This window comes from Trichosurus vulpecula, chromosome 5, assembly GCF_011100635.1.
Source record: "Trichosurus vulpecula isolate mTriVul1 chromosome 5, mTriVul1.pri, whole genome shotgun sequence".
NCBI lineage: Eukaryota > Metazoa > Chordata > Mammalia > Diprotodontia > Phalangeridae > Trichosurus > Trichosurus vulpecula.
Genome location: NC_050577.1, coordinates 177,851,897 through 177,860,281, shown reverse-complemented (window position 1 = coordinate 177,860,281; position 8,385 = coordinate 177,851,897). Strand labels below are relative to the sequence as shown.

The following is an 8,385-nucleotide window of genomic DNA, read 5'->3' as shown; positions in this document are numbered from 1 at the left end:
TGCATTAGATAACTTTCAAGGTCCCTTCCAACACTACATGGGTGCTTCTATGATCTTTCCATTTCTGTAAAACAGTGAAGGCCCAGATGGCTAGATAAAATGAATTTGTTTATGTCTTCCTCCATTAAGGTTCAGTAGCTCTAAAAAATTTTCACCCAGAAATGAAACTTAGCAGGGCATGAATATTAAAAGGACAAGGGAACAAGAGATTCGAGAGTGGGGAAAGAGGTGACATGTGGAAATGGCTAATACTGGGACCAAGATTATGAGGCCATCTCTCCTCCACTGCTGCCGCCGCCACCCCAGGACTCAGTTGAGCCTCCCCAGAAGCCACAGCCACCGCCACCCTCAGGATGGTGACCCGTGTGTACATCGCGTCTTCCTCTGGCTCCACCGCGATTAAGAAGACACAGCAAGATGTTTTTTGCTTCTTGGAAGCAAACAAGATAGGATTTTAAGAGAAAGATATTGCAGCCAATGAAGAGAATAGGAAATGGATGCGTGAAAACGTACCTGAAGAAAGTCGTCCAGCCACGGGGAACCCACTTTCCCCTCAGATCTTCAAAGAGTGCCAGTGCCGTGGGGATTATGATGTTTTCTTTGAAGCCAGAGAAAATAATGCAGTGTACACCTCTTTGGGCTTGACAGCCCCACCTGGGTCAAAGGAAGCCCAAGCCCTGGCAAAGCAGCAAGTGTGAACCCTTCTGCCTTCTGGCCCTATGCCTCCTAGGAGGGATTCACCACCACGGTCGCATTCCTAAAAGAGCTAAATGATCTTGGCTTCCAGAAAATAATAGGCCTCATGTCTCCAGCATCCATTTGTTGCTTGGTGTGCTCAGCATCCAAACAATAGCCAATGGAATACATGATTAAACTGGGAATGTTATGTGATTAGAGCTTATGGGAGATGATTATTGTAAAATTACAAGTAGATGTGATGGAGTGGTGTTGTGATCTGTCTAGGCATCCATGCCCCCGTCTTTTTTGTAATCATAATGCAAAAACCTCTTTTTTATATTATTATTTTTATTGTTACTGCAGCTTAAATATCTCTAGAGCTCCTGTTGTTAAGTATATGAGAATCCCAAATAAAATGGGAGGGGAAGAGAAAAAAAAAAGACTATGAGGCCAGAGCAGTGTGGTAGTAGTGATAAGCTGAGACAACCAGGAGGAATCATGGGACCCAAAAGTCACTGTAAGACTGAAGAGCAGGTTTAAGAAGAGAAAAGCAGTGAGAAGGTTGGATAATAGAATAAAAGAGGGGAATTTCTGTATCTGATATATGTGAAGTGATGTTTTGGGTGATGCTGGGTTAGGACCACAGCAGTGGGTGGCCGAGGTCGAGCAGAGGTAGAAGTTATGGGAACTGAGGAAATTTGATGAAGCCAGAGCATTTACAGGAAGATCAGCATGTGTACTGAAGCCACAAGTGATGGAGGCAAGAGTTGGGACAAGAAAGGTTATGGGATGGCAAGTTGTTGTTATTCATCCTTCATTTTTGAAGAGAACCAATAACATCACAGGATGATGCCATGACTTGTTTGCATGATTTGGATTTAAGGGAGGCAGAGATGCACAAAGTTATTAACCTCTCTCTTTCAAAGTCATTGGCAGGACAAAAGTCACGATGACTGGCAGTGACCCAGGATGAAGTGGATGACCTTGACATCTCTGATGTCTGACCAAGCTCTAAGCGCTCCACTGTGCCTGCATCAGCCACCTTCATGGCCATTGGAACAAATTGTTCACATTTGCCCATTCTGCCTGGCGAAGTCTTCACATGCTGGGGGTAGATACTTCTGTAACTCAAGTATTGAATGTATTGAAGAAGGAGAGGGAATGACTTAGATGTCAAAAGATGACAGCAACAGAAATCTGGGTAAGCTGGTGAGTGAATGAATGAATGAATGAATAAGTAAATGAACAAATGTAAAAACATTTATTAAGTTCTTACTATGTGCCAGGCAGTGTACTAAGTGTTGTAGATACAAATATAAAACTGGTTCATGCTTTTAAGGAGTTTACATATTAATAGGCAAAGACAATGGGAAATGGTGATTAAGGAGAGATATTTTGGCCAGGGAAGTCACAGGAATGGTGGCTGGAGTCATAGGACAGTTGACCAACATTTTCTTTTCAGTTATGGAAAGTATCGATTAGATTATGATTCAGAGAATGAGAAGTAGAAAACAGTGTTGAACATTGAGTGAAGACCACAGGAGAACAGCATAGTGGTTCTGGGTCTGGCTGACATAGAGAAAATTCTCACCAATCAGGAATCCAGGGACATAGGGTGTGAACCAGAGTGCAGAGTTGGAGGTGGAGACTGGAGCCAGGACTTGAAGATGCGTGGAGAGCAGTGAACTGCAAATAAGAACAGACTGCTGAGTGATGCTGGCAGAGGGAGGTCTGGAACTGGCAGTGGGGTTGGCATGAGAGAAGATAAAGTCAACACTGGAGAGTGTAGCAAGGGAGATGGTATTTTCAAGAGGAAACAAGTTGTCTTCAAATGCAAAAAAAAAAGATTAATGTTAGAGGAAGAAGATTAGGGTGGTTCCAAAGAACATAGTGGAAGAGGAGGACAGAATGGGGATAGTTAGGCCTAAACTGGACAGGAATGAGAGCATGGGCAGAGAGTAGCAGTGGAAAGCACTTTTTCTCTTTGTTGGCTAGGTGGCACAATGGACAGAGTACTGGGCCTGGAGTAAGGAAGACCTGAGTTTAAATCTTGCCTCAGGTATTTAATAGCTGTGTGACCCTGGGCAAGTCACTTGACCTCTATTTTAGTTTCCTCAACTATAAAATGGAAATAATAATGGTACTTACTCCCCAGGGCTGTTGTAAGGATCAAGACATTTGTAAAGCACCAAACGCGGAGCCTGTCACATAGTAAATGCTTATTCTTTTCCTTCCCCGTTCCCTTTTCCACTAAACTAACAATATTACTGAATCATAGGGGCTTGTGGAATAAGAGGTAAGCGTTGCAGGATCCTAGGATCATAGATTTAGAGCTGGAAGAGACTATAGACCATTGCACAAAAGAAGAAACCCAGAGACCAGGTGAAGTCACTTACCCAAGGTCATGCAGCTAGTAAATGTCTTGGTGGGATTTGAAGCCGAAGTCTTGCTGGCTCCAAGTCAAGTATTCTATCTCCTACACCACACTGCTGGCTTATAAAACATCTCTGTAGATCTCCACTCTTATGAGGACATTCAACCCCCATTCTTTCATTCCCAAGTTGCTTGCATCAGGGGAAGGCAGGTGGTCCAAACTTCCTGAACTGAAGGAAGCCTCTGCAGACCTTCTCGCTCATTGTCAGGAGAGGGCCTTGTCATTATTTTTTTCAGTTATCAAGCATTTATTTTTCTTTCTTTACAACCTTTTCCTTCTCCCCTGCTTAAAAAAATCTTACAACACATGTGCATAATCAAGCAAAACAAATTCCTGTATCGGCCATGTCCAGAAATGTGTTATCTTATTCTGTATGGTTAATCCAATACCTCTCTTTAGCCTGCCACATCATCTGTCCTATGGAATCATAGCTGACCACTGAGACAAACAAAGTTCTTAAGTCTTTCAAAGTTATTTGTCTTTACATTGTTACTATATATTATTAAGTTGTTCTGGTTCTGCTCACTACTCTCTGCATCAGTTCATACAAGTCTTCCAGACTTCTCTCAAATCATGCCCTTTATCATTTTTCAGAGAATTAGTATTTGTTAGGAAGATCTTGTAATGAAAGAGGCCTCTGTTGTTTACTGACCTTGGTTAGGTTCATAACAGAAAAGAAATGTAAGAGGCTCTTTACATCCCATTTCCCAAGTGAAGCTCCCTCAAGTGACTGCAGGAAAGGGCCCACCCTTGTGGGACCTGAGCTTCAAGGATCTGAGCTTAAAGAAACAGCACTGACTATGAACTCAGAGGGCCTGGTTTCAAATCCAGCCTCTGATGGTTTCTAGCAGTGTGACTTCAGGCGGGTCTTTTCACAAACATGAGTTTCACAAACATCATTTCCTCATTAGTAAAATGAGAATGTTGGATTGTATGTCCTCTGAAGGCCCTTCTAGCTCAAGAAAGGAAGGAAAGAAGGAAGGAAAGAAGAAAGAAAGGAAGATCAATCAACAAACATTAAGTGCTAACTCTGTGCCTGGCACTATGCTAGGTCCTGGGGATATAATCATCTTAACACAATGCCATATAGGCTCTCCAAATGGTGGACTTCCCTTGTGGTTTGAGGGAACTCTGGTTTACACTCAATGAACACGTATACCTTGGGCAACTATCACATTCAATAGGACCACCAAGCTGACCAAAAATAAGGTAGAATCATTAAGAAAAAAAGTCAGGAGACAGGAGTTCCAGATCCTATTTCCAGTTCATATGTTGGTACATTCTTTGTGCATGGGCAAATCATCCAATGCAAAGTGGGTGTACTTGCTTATATATGGGCTCTGCCCTTGGCTCCTTATCCTCCTCCATCTACGCTCTCTTTGTAGTGATTCTATCAGCTTGTGGGTTCAATTACAATCTCTCTACCAATGATTTCCAAATCTACATTTCCCATCCTCATCTTTCTCTTACACTTTAGTCTCAGATCTCCAAGTTCCTATTGGATATGTCTACTTAGATGTTCCATTGGCATTTTATACTCAACACACCCAAAACTCATGGCCTTTCCTTAACTTCCCACCCCTCTACTAAATTCCCTCTTTCTGTGGAGGTCACCACCATTTTTTCAATCACTCAGTCACAAACCTAGGGTCTTTCTAGACTCTTTACTCTTTACTCATTCCACCCTCAACATCTGTTCCCCTATCTTCACTCACACCCCAATCACACTAGTCCAAGCTCATATCACCTTTCATCTGGACTGTTACAGGAGCTCCCTCATTGACCTCACTGCCTCCAGTCTCTTCCCTCTCCAATCTGTCTACCACACATCTGCCGAATTGATCTTCCTATATCATGGCTCTGATGTAGAAACATACCTGAAATAGCCCTCCATGGCTTTCATTTTAAAATACAAACTCATCCATTTGTTAAAGTCTTTCATATTCTGGCTCCACTTGATCTTATCAACACAGTACACATTACTGCCCCCATACACTCTAAGCTCCAACAAAACTGGTCTACTTGTTCCCCATACCTGACATTCCATCTCCCGCCACCATGTTTTTTTCACAAACCACCTCCATACCTGGTATCCTCTCCCTCCTCACCCCTGCATTTTGAAGGCTCTAGATCCCTTCAAGGTTCAGCTTGGGTACCATCTGCTTCAAGAGACTTTTCTTGATTCTCCCAGTTACTATAAAATAGAAAAGAAGCTCCTTGAGAGTAGAGACTACTTCATGTATCATATTTGTATCCCCAAGACCTAGCATAGAGACAGGCACAGAGTTGGCATTTAATATTTATTTGTTGATTGATTAACTTTAGTTCTAGTAGTATAAAGTTGAACTTTCCTTCCTCTCTCCCTCCCTCCCTCCCCTCCTTCCTTTCCTTCCTTTCTCCTCTTCCTTCCTTTCTCCTCCTTTCTCTTTCCCTTCCTTCCTTTCTCCTTCCTTCCTCTCTCTTTTCTTCTTTCCTTCCCTCTTTCCTTGTTCCTTCCTTCGTTCTTCTCCTTTTTCCCCCTATTTCTTATTTTTTGGTTTGCATTCATGTGGGGAATCCAGTAAGGTATTTCCTCCAAAATTGTGGATCAGCAACTCCTCTGTGAGGTATAAGCTTAGAGAACTGTTTGGGGATACTGCCAGGATACGTGAATTGCCCAGAGTGACACAACTTGAATGTGACAGAGGTGGATGGAACTTGGACCCATACCTTCTAGGTTCCCTCTTCTCTAAGTACTGCTCCATACTGTCTCTTTAAGTTACAAGGAAAAAATTTCTCAGGAGACTTTTGTATTTTTGATGACCTGGTAGAACTGCAAACATAAAGGATTTCTCTTTGACAATCTGTTGAGTGCTGGCTTCATCACCCAGAAAAGCTTGCCAGCAGCTCTTGTGGGAGTTATTCAGGAAAGTTTTTCGAGGGACTCATAGCAAAACCTCTATGATACAAAATGTAACTCGGGGAGGAGGGCACTCAGATGTTTGACTTTCAAGCTGTCCGAGGCAATGGAAATCCAGAGTCGGCGATGCTGGGGCATGACTCTGGTCAGCTCAGTCAGAATGAAAGTACACAGCTAATAAAAGGCACGTTATCTCTCAGTTCTCTGACCCTGAAAAATTGAGACATGGAGTTTGAGAAAGTCTGGGCTAGGATCATCTGAAGATGTTTTTTCTAGTGGCCCCCAGAAATAACAACTCCCCAAATAAGCATTAATTGAGTGCCTACCACACACTGAGCATTGTTTCAGAACGTAGATGTTTTAGAGCTAAAGCTGGAAGAGGCCTTAAGGGTCATTTCACTCTCTTGTTTTACAGATGGAGCTCTGAGAGGTTAAGTGATGTGCCCATGACACCAGCGAAGAAGCTCGTAGCAGTAGGGGAAGGCAGGCTTTGTAAGAGAGGTGTCACAGATATGGGGCATAGGGGTTATAGTTTGAGGCTAGGTGAGGGAGTGAAGACCAGCTGAAGAAGAAGGGAGGGAATAAGCATTAACAGAGCACCTGTTATTTTACAGTGTCAGGCACTGTGCTAAGCACTTTACAATTATTATCTTATAATAATTATATTACAATATTATATATTATATAATATAATAAATATATAATATATTATAATAATTATAATAATAAAAAACCTTGGGAGGTAGGTACTATTATTATTCTCATCTTACAGTTGAGGAAACTGAGGAAGGCAGGTTTAAGTGACGTGCCCAGGGTCACATAGCTAGTAAGTATATGAGTCAGGATTTAAATTCAGATGTTCCAGACCCCAAGTCCAGAGCTCTATACACTATCCCTATACACTACCTCTATACACAACCTAATTGCCTTAGGGATCTGCACTTGGCCCTACGCTGCTGAACATTTTTACAAATGACAGATAAAGACGTGGATGGCATGTTTGTCAAATTCGCAAATGACACAAAGCTAGGTTGACAATTAAAATTACTCATGGTAGAATCACGATACAAAATGGTTCGAATGTTGGGCCAAATTTAATAAAGTGACATTTGTTTGTTTGCCCGTGTTTTGTTTTGTTTTTACTGGACTTGTGATTTTACCAGTGGGCTGTCCATGAAAAACTTCCCCTACTGATGCAGAGGGGCGCCTCTCCTCTCTCTTATTAGAGGGACACCTCATCTTTAAGAGTTGTCTGTGGCACTGAAACCTTAAGTCATTTACCCAAGGCCACACAGCTAGAATGTGTCTGGAGTGGGATTTGAACCTGATCTCTCCAACTTCAAGGCCAACGCCCTATCCACTATGCCTTGCTGCTTCTGATAAAATTTAATAGGTATGGAAGAAATGATGAACAGGTAGACTTCAGGAAAACCTGGAAAGACTTACATAAACTGATGCTGAGTAAACTGAGCAGAACCAGGAGAACATTGTACACAGAACAGCAGTATTGTGCTATGACCAACTTTGATTAGCTTAGCCATTCTCAGCAACGCAATGGGCTAAGACAATCCCAAAAGACTCATAATGGAAAATGCTGTCCACATCCAGAGAGAGAACTATGGAGTATGAATGCAGATCAAAGTATACTATTTTTCCTGTTTTGTTTTTTTTTTGTTTTTTCTTTCTCGTGGTTTTTCCCTTTGGAACATGACTAATGTGGAAATATGTTTAATATGATTGTACATGTATGGGCTATATCAGATTACTTGCTGTCATGGAGAGGGGAAAGGGAAGAAGGGTGAGAAAATTTGAAACTCAAAATCTTATAAAAGTAAATGTTGAAAACTAAAAATAAATAAATAAATATTTTTTAAATTTAATAGGGGTAAATGTGAACTCTTGCATTTAGTAAAAATCAACTTCACAAGTATAAGAGAGGAAGGGCTTTGTTAAAAAAAAAAAGTTGATCTGAAAAATACCTGAGATTTAGTGCCTTGTAAACTCAATACAGGTCAGTAGTGGCAGCAAAGAAAGCCAATGCAACTTGGTTAAGTTTTTGCCATTGCTGTTGTAGTTTCAACGTGCGATTTCCTCAGTGAAGGAAGTTTCCAGCAAGGAAGCTCCCTTTATGAATGCAAATCAACAACTATTCTGCAAATTATAGACTTAGAGAGTTACTAAGAGAGTAACCTGAGTCACTAGAAGGCTGAGTGACTTGGCCAGGGTAACACAACTAGCATGTCAAAGGACTTGAATCCAGGTCACTCTGACCCCAAGGCTGGCTGTCCATCCACTAGATTAATCTGTCTCATTTAATTAGTAGAGGTATAATGTCCAACACTGATATTTTCCTTGTCTTTGCCCTGATCATACA

At 41.6% G+C, this 8,385-nt stretch overlaps 1 pseudogene; it reads left to right on the top strand.

Annotated features, from left to right (window-relative positions):
* The first annotated feature begins 353 nt into the window (after positions 1-353).
* LOC118852319 lies at positions 354-747 on the top strand (annotated as a pseudogene).
* The last annotated feature ends 7,638 nt before the right edge of the window (positions 748-8,385 follow it).